Source organism: Chrysemys picta, chromosome 4, assembly GCF_011386835.1.
Source record: "Chrysemys picta bellii isolate R12L10 chromosome 4, ASM1138683v2, whole genome shotgun sequence".
NCBI classification, from domain to species: domain Eukaryota; kingdom Metazoa; phylum Chordata; order Testudines; family Emydidae; genus Chrysemys; species Chrysemys picta.
The window spans coordinates 151,020,624-151,035,505 of record NC_088794.1 but is presented as its reverse complement, the minus strand read 5'-3'; positions in this window follow the sequence as shown (position 1 = coordinate 151,035,505).

Below are 14,882 nucleotides of genomic sequence, written 5' to 3'. Positions count from 1 at the left end.
GCTGCAGCACCAGAGACAGTCAGTTCCTTGCTGAAGCTAGAAGAGTGTGGGGTAATACTCCTGGCTGGCCAAAGGGAACTGCAGCACCATGGACAGCTCAGTGCTGACAGGGATCCGGCAGCGAGGAAGACCTCCTGGCTGGCTGCTGGGCCTGAACTTAGATGAGCCCTGAGGTAAGGGTGAAGCTTTGGCGAAGGCTGGGGACATGAGGACGTGGCCCAGGGAACTGAAAGCAGTGTAATTAAAGGGACATGGTGGCACTTGGCTGCTATTCTTAGGGTCCCTGGGCTGGGACCTGGAGTAGTGGATGGGCCTGGGTCCCCTTCCTCCCCATTGGCCACTGGGGAACTGGCCTACACTCAGACAGTGATAAACCTCCGAAGGGGAACTGAACTACTTAGGGGCCCACCTGAAGAGCTGGGGCCAGAGTAGATCAAGAGGACAAAACCATTGCCTCCAGGAAGATCCATAACCCTGTGGATATGGCCCAACTCCAGGGCCGGGACTAAACGCCGCAGCCACACCATGAAGACACAGCCTAAAGACTTCACTCAGCAAAATTTAGGATTTCACCTGCCTCTCAGTATAGTTGTGGTTCAACATCCAAGGTGCAGCCTACCTGTGATTCTGGAGTTAACATCTCCTCTTTCATGCCGTTGACTACAGGGCCTCTCCAGGCCCTGTGATTTTGACAGAGGCAAAGTCAGTTTCATCAGTTCCAAATAGCCTGCTTCAGTTTGTATCCACATGGCAGCTTCGCTGCTGTCACAGACTTGCTTCTTTACCCGAGCCTCACACTGTGCCTATCCATGATTTTATGAGTTCATACTGAGATATAGAGTCACAGATTCTAAGGCAAGGAGGGACCACCATGACCTCCTGCATAACACGGGCCACAGAACTTCACTAAAAAAGTTCCTGTGTCAACATCTTTGACATCTAGCTCCTAATGTCTCAGCGGCAGCCACCTGAGCCAAGTTATATGGGTATTTCTCAGCACCCCCCACTGTCCTTCTAGGTTTATGGGATTTCTTATGCAAATTTCAGTAGCTGTCATACTGATTATCTCAACCACTTTGTGCCTCCCTATCTGGGTATGGCTACATTACCTGGAGCACATTTGCAGTGCCCCTGGAAGACAGGGTGAGTCAATTGTTAATATGAAAGATTTTTCCACAGTGGATTATGCCAGAAATTGTCTTTGCACACATAAACCAAAATTCATATAACTTCACTGACAGTCCCCTGGTCAAGTCAGGTTCACCCTCAGCAAGAACTAAGGGTTAGATTCCCAAGGCACTGCAGCCTTTAGTAGCAGAAAGTGCAGACATGAGTGAACCAAATAAAATGAGACTTAGCTGATTGTTTGTGATATTCAAACCATGCCATATTATGGGAGAAGTGGTGTGAGAAAAGGAGCATCTGGTGCAGCCACAAGTCAGCTGTTTCTTATTCCTTTCACTGATATGCAGGCCATAGTACGCTAGGTGAGGCAGAAAACCCCCATCAGCTTCTTGGTGGAATGTAGAATTGTGTAGTGGTCTCTTACTGATAGGCCAGATCAACTGGTATAAATCAGCATAGGATGCACTGACTTTGCTACACTGATGCCAATTTCCACCAGCTACAGAAGATTGTCCAGCAGACTGTGTTTTAAGATATAAAAACAAGCTACTTGAATATTTCTGAGCTTCATTATGCCAAGAGGTGCCTCTCTAGATATTGGAGTGTTAGCATGAAGACAGTAGGAGCAATGATCTATGATCTTGCACATAGTTCTAGATACGGATCCCAACAAGCTCTTCCTGTCTCTGCGAAAGACACACCGCCATTGCAAAGTGATCATTTCTATCACTTACCTCAGCTCTACATCCATTTGGATCAGATGTGATGATTTCACCAGCTGTTTTTCTGGGATGCTGCTATCTGCAACCCAAGACGATAGAATAACCCAAACAGAAGCATTGCTGGGGTGCAGGGAGAAGACTTACCGGTCTGAACACGAATGCCTGGAAACAGGACTGCTGTATGACAACCAATGAGTTTGCTGGTATGCTCCAACCACGTACGCTGGAGGCAGGCAATACAGCAGTGATAGGAAAGGGTTGCTATTTGGGGGCCATATTTTAACGGCTTGGGGCCAGTTTGAAGCAGCTCTTCTGACAGCACTGAGTCCTGTATTCCATGACTTTCCTCCTGGGACCTGTGCACCCTTTACCATGTGCAGCTCAGGGCCAGTCAGCAATTTCTACGCTTGGCTTCATCCCGGTTCAAACCCTTGGTGGTCTTCTTGGCTGTTCTGCTTTTCCCCCTTTGCACCGCTCATGTTCAGTGGAGGATCCTGTTCAGTCTTGCAACCTGCATTTTCTCTTCATTCTCCTGCTTTCTTGCCATCATGTAATTAATTGTGAGCCACAATCTTCCTCCAATTTACAAACCTAGTGCCTCTGCATTCCCCTCACCATCACCTCCTTCCCACAGGCGTCTCCAATCCCTTCTGCTTTGACAAATGTCCCGAGTTATGGCAGCAGGGGCCTTAGTGAATCTACTTGCATTGTATTGAATAGGTTGCAGATAGTAATGACCGGATCATCTAAATCCAAGCCCTGGAAAATCAGAGTTGGGTCTAACATGATGCCCTTCAGGGAATTAAAGCATGCTAGGAAATCTGTAACCTGGCACAGGCCACACTGTGCCTCTTACTTACATGGATGAGCAATGGGGGAAAAAGACACTAGGAGCCTCTTCTGCAGTTGTGCATGGTATCACTGTGCATGGTACAAGTCCTCGTGCTTAGAGGCTATGATCCATTGCAGTCAATGGTAGACTTCCCATTGACCTCAGTGGGCTTTGAATCAGGTCTAGAAAACATAAGGTCTCTGCAAAATTAGTTCAGCTAGTTTCTGAAAAGGGGATGGGGGAAGGGAGGAGAGAAGAAAGATGGTCTAGTGATCAGGATCTGTGAGACCCAGGTTCCAGTACAGGCTTCCTTTGTGACCTGGGGTGAGTCACTTTGCCTCTCCGTACTTCCATTCTCCATCTCTAAAATGGTGATAAAGCAAGACCCTACCTCACAGGGGTGTTGGGAGGATGAACACATTAAAGAGCATGAGGCGCTCTGATCCTATGGCAACAGCGGGCCATAGAAGTAACCACAGACAGACAGAAGGTAGAACTATGGCTCTGCCCTTCATCCCACTCAGTGAGAGGCACTGGACAACCGTGGAAGCTGGACTGAACCCTGCTTAACCATGGCATATTGGCTACCCTTCCCAGGATCTCAGGATCTCCGGAGCTCCATCCTGGGAGGTGCCTCCTTCCCTCCCACTGCAATGCTGTTGCCATTTTATCCAACTTAGCCCTGCAGGCCTGACTCAATGCTCACTGAATTCAGTGGGAATCTTTCCACTGACTGCAATGGGCACTGAATTAGGCCTTGTGGGTGAAGCTTTAATAAACTGGTAGGAACCATCCTAAAATGGAAGAGAATTCTTGCTTCAGAGCAAATATCCTGCAGTAATTCAATTTCTCACTCATAAGGAAGGGCTTATTGAAATGATCTTTGGTTGGCTTCCATCACAACGGTGTGGCCTCCCTGGGCATATCTCAGTTTTACAAAATCATATTGATTATGCTGAATGAGAACCGAGATTAGTTTATTTTGTCAGTCGATTTGGCAAACAATTTTGTAACCAGTTATATGAGGCAAACAATCAATTGTTGTATAATTAATTACGTTTTCTGCCATTGGCACTAAAGTTTACCAGGTTTTAACTTCGCGTCTGTCCTTCCCTGTTCATTCTAGCATCATTTCGCATTCCTAACAGAACAGCTTAGTTTGCTTTTTACTTTTAATTAAAAAGACAAACTTTTGGCAATCTCAAGCTCTGAAAATGCAAACAGTTCTTAATTAAAGTGCAATACAGTGCCAAAAATAAGCATAATTAGCTGTGTAGTGCAGCAGTTAATAATGTTCTTCATTATGTGTATACAAAACCGCAAGAACTTTAGAAAACAGGAGCAGAGTCTAGACAAAGGGACAAAATAATTACAATAAATCAGTGTTAAATAGTTTTGAATCCTTTTGTTTTCCTCCCTTTCCAATTACTCCCATCAAATGCACATCCGTTTTCACGTGGCATTCAATTAAGATCCTGAAATCATGTTTTCATATTTAATAGGTTATTAATAATAATCATGGAGCTGTATAATTATCAGTGCTTATTGGGTCACGTCTGTGGTTGAATACATGAGTACTGGAATAGTCCCTTACCTGCTAGTACAACATAAGCCTGTCTGCATTTTCCATTATGTCTATTACAAGAGACTGATCCAAGTTGCAAAACTGGGATCTGGATTTTGGATGGTCAAAATCCCCAGTGGGTGGATCTGGTGTTTGACTTAATTCCATCTTTATTATCTAAATCCGTTCATCAATGTGCTAAGGGTTCATTTTTGTTTGCAGCGTCCTCCCCCCAAAGCCCCAAATGCACATTCAACGTACTTCCCTGGTGGCTTCGTGCACATGGAGCTGAAAAACCCAACCCCTGCTCAGCGGGGTACTCTAAAAATGGGAGAAGCTGGAAGCAGGTCAGCAGCTGGCAAGAACTTGAGGAGCAAGAGGAGATATGAAGAGAATCTGGACCTCAGCTTGTATGGGGAGAGTTGCCATCTTCCCTTCACAAATGAAGGTGATCAGAATGCATACTAGTAGCTGAAAGGCCATGGTGTCACCCAAGTGCAGCAGTTCGGTCAAGTATTCCACGTGCAGTCTCCCTTGTGCCACCAACGACACAGTTATGTGCAAATTAGTGGTAGAGTAAGGTTGGTGATTGGTCTCAGACTCTTGGCACAGCATAGATACAGGCCTTGCTGTCATTGAAAGCCAGTGTTGTCAGAGGAGTATCATATGTGAAGTCAAAGTGACTGAGAACTTTAATATTGGAAGGTAACAGACCGCAAATCCCAGTGATGATTGACCCTGTTGATATTCTAATCAGAAAGATCTCTCCGCTGTGCTTATAGCTTTTTCCATCACTTCACACTGATACAGAGTGTAGCTTCAGAGGAACAACCTTGGAAGCTTCTTATATTGATGAATGAAGGCGCCACAGCATCCCAATTTGCTTTGAGAAGCCAGGTTGTGCAAGGTACAGAGGTGATGCCTCAGGTAATCCAGAATCCCATAGACATCCTCCTCAAAGACCACACTGGACCATACCAAGATCAGACAGCCCAGCAGGAGCCCACATTTCTAGCTATGTCTTACTCCATAGGACAGTCTAGTTGCCCATTGACATAGGCAGACTCTCTCTTTAGTGGCCTGAAACCAGCTGGAAGCTGCTGAACTGGCCACATGACAAAGCTAGATGCTACAAGAGAAGTCAGTGACTTCTTTGCCTTCTGATTTCTTGTTAGCTAAATGAATAGGTCACCCCAAAACCTGCCACATTCATTGCTGAAATAGGATAGCCCTATTCAGAAGGCATGGGAAGACCAGCAGAGGGCCTTGATGGAATGAGGGAATTCCTCACACTGGGTTAAACAGACGCCACACTGTCCAGGAGAGCTATGGGATTATTGTTGAGTAGCATCCGACATTCTTCTGCAAGGAGATGCTTTAGAAATAAAACTAGTATTTATAGTATCCTAATACTAATACTAAGGGCAGCAAAAACCCTTTAAAAGGCCACTCTGCTAGCATTCCTCAGTGCTGTCTTGAAGCAATCCCCTGTAAGCATGAGTCGGCTGTCTCCATCCCACCCGGTCCTTAGCCTCTGACACTGACTAATAAGCCTGCCAGGAAGTATGGGTGCCTTTTGGAATATGGACGGCTGTCCATTCAGAACAACATAAGAACATAAGAACGGCCGTACTGGGTCAGACCAAAGGTCCATCCAGCCCACTATCCTGTCTACCGACAGTGGCCAATGCCAGGTGCCCCAGAGGGAGTGAACCTAACAGGTAATGATCAAGTGATCTCTCTCCTGCCATCCATCTCCACCCTGTGACAAACAGAGGCTAGGGACACCATTCCTTACCCGTCCTGGCTAATAGCCATTAATGGACTTAACCACCAGCTCATTTCACATAAGCCAAGAGGCATCCTTTAAATGATAACGTGTAGTCATCAGCACTCTGGCTGTAATCTCACTGGTGGCCAAGAAATGAAGGCAACCAATTACCCATCTTCACCTGATTCTATATTTTCAGACCTAAAGCTCAATCCAAAGAGTGGTACATCCGGTGGGAGTCTTTCCATTAACCTCAATGGACGTTGGATCAGGATCATAGTATAGTAGAGCATGTCGCAGACAGAGTTCGCTCCTTAAACTGTGTTATTTACCAGCTCTAAACATGCCTAAATAATATCCCAACTCGGTTCTTTCAACTTTGAATTCAAACAGAACAGTAAAAAATGCTGAGATTATCAAATATAGTTAAGTAAATATTCCCCCTGGTGGGGAAGGAATTTATAGATTGTATGTGGCGGAGCTAGCGCTAATTCACTAGGTTGCAATTACTGGGAATTCTGACTTGTCTGAATGTCTTTGTTCATTCATATAACATGTTTCAAGGATCAATTGCAGTTCAAGAGAGGCTATTGATCTGTTCTGCAACAAATGCATTCCCAAGAAAAAATAAAGGCAGAGGAATGACTGCATTACTGTTGTTTGGGCCTTTACAAATATTTCTCTTTCCCTCCCTGACTACTTATAGATTAAAAAATAAATACGTATACAAACCAGCCACTACAAGTTCCAAGCCAGATCCCCAGCTGCTGAAACGGGCATAGCTTGATGAAGCTACGTGGACTTACACCAGGTGAGGGCTGGTGGGCACTAAGCATTACAACACTGCAGAATATATTTTTTTCCCTCTCCCACCCAGGCTGCTCTAAGAAATGCCGCAAAACGGCCTTCAAGGAAAGAAAAGCACCGAATGCTATTCTGCAGCTTACTCCGGGAGACACTTTTCTTCTTTGCTGCCCTAGTTCTGACCTCCACGCCAAACTCCTAATGACATCAAGGAGTGCTCCATCCAGGGATTCAGAGAGTGGAACAAGCATTCTAGAGACTGGGAGGCTATTTCAACTCTGCCCACTGGCTGGAAAGCCGGTGCTCCCTGTCTCTCACACTAAAGGAAAAAGAAGCTATTTCAAAGCTCACTCCTCTTCTCTTTTGTCTTAGCAAGGAGCTGAGCCCTAGTCTACTGGAGACAATGGAAAGACTCCCACCAACTACAGAGGTCTTGTTCAGGGTCCTAAGCACACTGTGGGGCTCAGCCCATACCGCCCTATTCCACTCCTTCCATTTCTTGGCCATTGAAGGAAAAAGTAGCCTGTGAAAGTGCCCCATTGGATTCCAAGCATGCTCCCTCCCATCTCCCTTCCATCTTTTGTAGTCTTATTTCCGCACAGAATCCAGCCTGCTCTTCTCATCCAACTCCTATCCAAATCATTTCAAAATGAGCTTGGGAAACATCTAGCTCATTCTGGAGTCTCCATTCAGAAGCACCAACGGATGAACTTTAGTGGCACTTATGTTCATATTTTAAGAGATCCCAGCTGATTTTCAAGTAACTGTTGGAGGGCTTATTCCTTCACCCTCCCACTTCCCTGGTCCTTCTCGCATGAACAGAGAGCAACAATACCCGAAGTCCAAAGGTGCAAATAATTCAATGTTTATTGGGGTGAACTTTTAGCAAGCTTAAATCCAAGTTCCTTTTTCCTTATTTTCCTTATGTTTGAATCCCTGTTTGCCCCTAATTTATATAGTAATGTTCTGAGCTATACCTTAACCAATCATTTTACTGAAATTTACCTAACCAATCCTAACATATTGTAACATGATTAGCTAACCAATTGTATCCCACCACCTTAATTCGTTTACACCCAGCAAAATTAATTATACAGCAGACAGAAACAATCACAGAACCAGACAGACCATGCAAATAAACAAGAGCAAAGTGGGACCTATAACGACAAAACAATACAGAAGTGAGGATTTCACAACTACATCTATACAGACATAAGGGTTTCCCAACTATGTCTATTGATAAGTGAGTTCTTATCATACAGAAAACTATCAAACTACATTTCCTTTTACATCTTCTAGGCTCTTCCCTTTCTCTGGAGGGGTTAGATCGGATCCCCTGTCTAACAGCCCCAGATGGCCTGATTTCCATAGGACTGGTTTGAAATGTGTGAGGATGTGACCGTTCCCTTTCCAGTTTATGGCTCCTCGCACTGCTTAGCCAGAGGCCTTAGGTTAAGAACAGGGCCTCAGCCTGCCACAGTGTAGGGGACCGTCTCGATTTTTAGCTGTTTGTCCCGCGTCCCGACCGATATTTTTCGCAATTTGTCCCAATATTTTGCTCCGCTGGCCGTTTTTTTGGTTTTTTGCTCGGCCGGCAGCACTCGGCTTTTTTTTTTTTCCCCCTCCCCCCTCATTCGCCACCCCCCCCCCCAGTGTCCCGATATTTTCTTCCTCTCATCTGGTCATCCTACCACAGTGAGAGAAGGCCCTTACACAAACAGACAGTATTTTTTATTTTATATTTTATATCTCTATCACTAGCTAAATGATAAACATATACCTAAATTCTTAAAGTATAGGCCTTTATAGAAAGGCCTGAATATCTATATCCGAACAGTAACCAAGTTAATTCTGGCTCATATCCTGGTGAAGAAAGTTTCTAATAGCTACCCAGACTTGGTCTGTCTTCTTGTTCACAAGAGCTTAAGGACCTGATTTAAAAAAAAAAAATAGAAGCCCTGAAGGCCATATGAACTTTTGCTTCTGCAATTGAACACCTAAAATTATGTCTACAATTACTACAGATGCAAACAAGGTTATTTGTGCATGCAGATGGTGTATTAGGTGCCCAATTAGCAATTTGCATGAGCAAATGCCTGATCTGTGTGTACAAATGTACCTGCACAAAGGCACCTATTCTCTAATTATAAAAATGTGCCCCTAAAACCTGTTTTTTTAAGGTTAAAAAAAATTGTAACACACCCATCCCTGCAACACCGTATCCCTGCCTAGGGATATCACAAGTTTGTTCATTTGTCTCTCTGTCTATCTTGCTCTGGGATGACAGTGAGATGACTTGCATTTCCTTGCAGGTACCAGAAATGCCCAGGATTTCCCCTGCTTTGGCTTTCTTGTGGCTATGCCTCACTGCAGTTCAGATTCAGGGATGAAAATATCCCTTCCACAACTTACAATTCTTTTAGCAATTTCATTCTTCTCTAGGACCCCAAGGAAAGGGCACTGATTTTGAACAGTCCCCTTAATTTTGCCATGGTTTCGGTCAGCATACCCAAGCATTCATACGTAACACTTAAATCCAAGTCAGCTGTAGGACACCTTGGCCAGTTCTCAGGACCTTGAGACAAAGAGGAAAGTCTGATTAATGTTTCTCTTTAATGCAGATTTATAAATCTCCGGTCGCTTGGCGTGACGTGGGACTGGCTGGCCTGGGCAAGTGCCTGGGCCAAAGATTGTTATCAGTCGAAAATATAAAGCAAATGGGGAAGAACAAAGGGAAAACACAGCGGTGCCAACTGGACTTGAAATAGGGGAAAGTGGAGATAAAGGAGGAAAGAAGCTCTAAATGTGGGACAAAAAGTTTCTTTTAGTCTCTGATCTATGCAGTAATTTTCCCTGTCACATATTTATATTGGGTTCCTTGTCTGCTATAAAAAGAACCTTCCCGTAGTAAGATATGGTGTGAAAGCAAAGAGCTCCGGAGAGAACAAGGAATGAATGCAGGGCTCGTTCTGCTCCCTTTACTGACAGGTGACAGCACCTCGCTGTGGAACTGTTCATGAAACCGGCATGAGTAAGGAGACCAGAATCTGGCCCTTAGGGCTTTGGAAACATCAAGCTCTATTGGGCAGATTGTCACAGCCCTCACTCAGCTGGGCGGAGGAGTAAGGGTCCTTCCTTATTCCTTCTGCTCTGCTCAAACTGCGACTCCTGCCCCAAAGGGAAGTGCAAGGCCCTCTTACCCAACCCCTGCAAACAGATGGGGATGGATGGGACAGAGAAAGCCATGGAGTGGGAGGAGCCCAGACTCTGCCCCTCCCGCTACTCACCAATCAGAGTGTCTGGCTAAGTGCACAGCAGGGGGCAAGCTGCCCCATGGGAAGGGATGAAATACTTACTCTTGCCCAAGAGCAAGCGGGGCAGGAATTGTGATTGTCACAGCATGTTCTCCAGTCTGCTTCTGGGGCAGTGCAGCTACAACCGTCCTGGGCTCAGGGTAGCCTGTGACACTACACTTTCTCTCTGTACACATCCTACATTTTTATTAGTATTGATTATCTTCTTAAAGCCAGAAGATGATTTGGCCTTAGTGCCTTGGGTGTAGAAATGTCTGAATCATCAGGCTGTCTCTTAAACTCCAGAAATCTGGAGAATCCAGCTTTAAAATTCTCCCTTACCATTACTAACACCTAATTCTTATACAGCATTTTTCATCAGGAGATCTCCAAGCACTTTGCAAAGGAGGTCAGTCTCATTCGCTCCACACTACAGATGGAGAAACTGAGGCATAGAGGGGAGGTGACTTGCCCAACGTCATCCAGCAGGCCAGTGGAAGAGTCAGGCAAAGAGCCCAGCTCTCCTGAGCCCCAGTCCAGTGGTTTATCCTCTAGGCAACACTGCCTCCTTATTCAAGCGCCTGATATCGCCACCCTCAAACCTTTGGTGTGTTCAAAATCTGGAGCTCAGTTTTCTGCCCCTGAAATCATCTCTAAGACCTGGTCCACACCAGGAAACATCTCACCATAATTTTTGGCAAAGGTGCAGTGGCAGCAGTTCTACCAACAGTTCAACACTAATTGCCAAATAATTCCTGTGACTCGTTCTTGATCTTTAGCTACTCTGGGAGCTGTCCAGTGTGAGCATCTCATCTTCAACATGTCAAATTGGGCTCATTTTGATTGGACACCTCTGTCATCTGACCTGGTTTTGACCTCTGGTTCTGGCTAGGAAGACTTGCATTTGCCAATTCAAAATGTGCTTTCTGTGAACAGGCTTTAATCCTCCAAGGTGCCGAGTGACTCCTGGAGCTACCGAGCCCTCACAAATCCCACTGAACATCTTGCTAGGTGTGCCTCATATTCAAACCAGCTTGCTAGGTTGACTGTGAAGAGTGGTACAAACACAGCTGAAGCAAAGTCACGTATAATATGAATTTAGCTGAATATGTGGAAATATTTTCATAGTATCAGAGGGGTAGCCATGTTAGTCTGAATCTGTAAAAAGCAACAGAGGGTCCTGTGGCACCTTTGAGACTAACAGAAGTATTGGGAGCATAAGCTTTCGTGGGTAAGAACCTCACGTCTTGCTTCTGAAGAAGTGAGGTTCTTACCACGAAAGCTTATGCTCCCAATACTTCTGTTAGTCTCAAGGATTTTCATAGTACTTTCCCTGCCCCACTAGTAATGCTGTAAAGGTGGAAGTCCATCTCCTGCATGGAATGTTTTATATGTAGTAGGGGCGCCAACATCCCACTGAGTCAGGTGTTCCCAGTACAGTATCGCTGTGTTATAGCTACTTGACCAGAAGGTTGATGCAAGTAAGTGCTTTTCAACAATGCGTTCAGCACAATGAATGGAGGATTTAGTGCATACGATTTAGAACTGATGTGCTCTTATGGTTTGGTCTGCATTTTTATGGGAAAGGACCATGGAATTTGAATCTAAGTGGTGCGGAACTGATTTATGAAACAGACCAGCCTCCTGTACTCAACTTGGACTTCTTTCAAATAGCAATGCAATTACAGAGCAACAAAAGCCCATGCATATGATTCCAATACTGGCCAAATTGCTTCTTTGAGCTGGAATTGCCTCATGTTTGGCTGCGTGCAGTAAGGAGAGAAAGTGAGAAGATGGGGAGTGGAGTTTTTTCAAGGCTTGTACAAAGAAGGCGGCTCATCCAGTTCAGGCACTAAGCCACTGAAGGCCCAGATTCAACCCTCAACTATGGCACAAACTCCAGTTACTTTGGAGCTGCCAATTGACTTGTTTTTGTGGATACTTGTCCATGTCACAGAACCATGAATCTTGGGCATTCTTTGCTCAGCAAAGTCCCCGGATTGCTACAGCAGTAGTGAGGCTAATTGGGACTGAGTTGTGAGCCACAGTGTTGACCTTGAAGTCTCTTCAAGTAGATGGTCAAAGAGAAGGGATTCTGAAGAGGAACAGAATCCACTAGTCCAGTTGCAAGCACAGGCCCTCTCTAATTTAACACGCTACCCTGTATCAGTCATGGGGCCAGCCCGCTTAGAACATAGTCAAGGGCTAGTGGTTACATTTATCTTTTGAGGTTGGTTGTGTAATATTTGCTTGTAGAAATCAAAGGATTTATTGGAGCTCTGCAAATAACAACTCCAGCATGCACACACAGGGCTTAACTTCCTCCTACCAGCCCCTCCACCCCCACCGAACCAAGATGTAATCTGGCCCTCGCCGGCCTAGGCCTAGGCCCCAAAAACACCCAGAGACCAATGGAGGTGCAGCACCCATGTCCTTTTATTGTTTGTGTCCTTTCGCACCACCTACAGAGACCAACACTCTTGGAGACTACTAGCTTCCCAGGCAGCGGAGATCTAGAGCCCACGCTCCTCCCATTCCAGTCTCTTAGCCAGCTTTATAGGACAGGCCGGCTACCCAGGCCTGCAGGTGGATCCCCTCTGGTAATTAGGGTGTGGCACCTCAGCCAGCCCAACTAACCCTTTTTCCTCTGGAACAGGGCAGACAGGAGCCTGGCTTGTTTCTCCTAGCCAGCACCCTGTTACACAAGACAACATAACATCAAAACAAACCAATAACTCAACACTCTGACAAAGATACAGAACCTCTATGAGCGGTGGTTCTGGTTACACTGGGCGTTAGTGTTGTTCCCCTGCTGGTTATGTGTCTATTATTTCTTTGATTACTGCAGAGAATGTGGTGCATGTGTCTAATACCAGGTGCCTACCAAGGAGCTGTATGTCCAATGGGCCTAATTCTGATTCAAGAGAAGGTACAGCTCAGGAAGAAGGTCTTTACAAAACCTTTGTGCCTCTTGTTATTTGGGTTGCTCTGGCATGGCCCCAGTGGTAAGATAGGGGAGCCTGGTGGTCTGCGTTGGTGCACTGCCACCTTCCCTGGGCTTCCTATCGGCTCCTGTCAATTAAATGATTGGCTTCCTCCCCTCTCAGTCCCTGGCAAACTGTTCTGCTGGGGGCTGTGAGCCATGCTGTGGAGGGCTGCATACATCAGCTCTGCACTGGGATTATTTCCTCAGTGGCACTTGCACTTCCTTTTTGGCAGACCAGGGTAAAAGGGGCTGCAACAGGCCACCAAGGCAAGCCCAACGCCTGGATCTAGCCCACGCTGTCTTTCCTCTTTCTGAGGAATACAGTACATGCAGATCTGGCTGGCTCTGGGGATTAATAATGGGGGATGGAGGCTTCCATTTCTCAGCCCCCAATTCACACCGACCTGCCGTGGGTTGGCATTGGCTAAAGGCTGGGTTTAACTGAGCTGGGAAGATGTACCCTTCCAATGGGCAGATGTTTCGGTCTCATTAGCACAGTCACAGCTGGCTCCCTTGTGGTCAGTCTTGGCAGAGAGACCAAGGAATGCATGGGCATTCAGACGGTTAACTGCCCTCTCTTCAAGGGGCTCAGTCGTAGCCCTGGGGCAGTACTGGGGCCCAGGAGCAGCTGATCTGTTCCCAGCTCAGATGGGGAAGCTGGGAATGGGGAGGAGGAGTTGCTGGATGACTGGGGGAGGGAATGGAAGGCATTGGGCTGCCAGGAAGCCCCAGCAGTGATGTAATGATTAGCACCTTCCAGCCCTCCTAGCAGAGAGGTGGTGAGGAATGCAGTGGTATTGTCTCCAGCCTAGCAAGGTTTATGTGAATTCGGTATGACGTGTGCTAGGAATACTTATGCCAGAAGAAGTCCTTTTTAGAGGCCCTTCGAGCTCTTGTAGCCAGAATATGTGACCTGCTCCTCTCATTTGCTGGTTAAATTTTGGGGGAATGCATGGAATACCGATGAAGTCTCAGACAAGTAGCCGGGCACAGAGACAGTACGCTCTGCTCCTTCTTGCATCCGCTGGTGGTTTTCCTGCTATGAAGAGAAACGTGCCACAAGGTACTTGTAACAGGTGATTCTCTCCCCTCCACGGTAGTAAGGACTAGTGGTCAGTCAACACCTGTCCTGTTGTGGGTCCATTTAAGTCCTGGGACTTCTTAGAGTGGGTGAAGAGCCCGGGAAGGCCGAGTGAGGTGTTGGGGAAAGAGGAAGATGCTCCTAGGAGAATAATTAAGGCTTGGGGAAAACCCAGACTACTGTTTCCTTAATGGCCCGAGACCACAAGCCTTGTAGGGCAGGGCTTCCCTCCATCCCAGCTAACCAGGACAAGCTTTGGGAAGAAGGTTGTATATGTTCTCTCCTGTTCTGAGGGAAGAGACAGGCGGGATTGGTACCAGCCCAGTGAGGTAAGGGAGGAGGTACCAGCCCAGGAAGGTAAGGGGGAAAGCTACCTAGAGAGCTGCTGGAAGGATTCCTCAAGGAAACAGCCCCAGGAGCTGCTGAGAGCCCAGACACACAGGCCCCAACAAAGTAGGGCTGTGCCACTCCCTGAACCCAAGGGGAGAGACTACAAGCCACAGGGGCTAGTACCGAGAAGCACAGACCCAAGACGATGGTTGGCGCAAACTCTGAACCTGAGGGGAGAGATGACAGGCAGGAAGACTCTGCTTTGAGTCAAGGCGGAAGAGACTTTATTTCAAGTATCTTTGGACTTAATAAAGAAGAAACCCAGCAGGGGAAATTTTGTCATATATCTTTGGATTTCAGAGCTCTTACGGGGC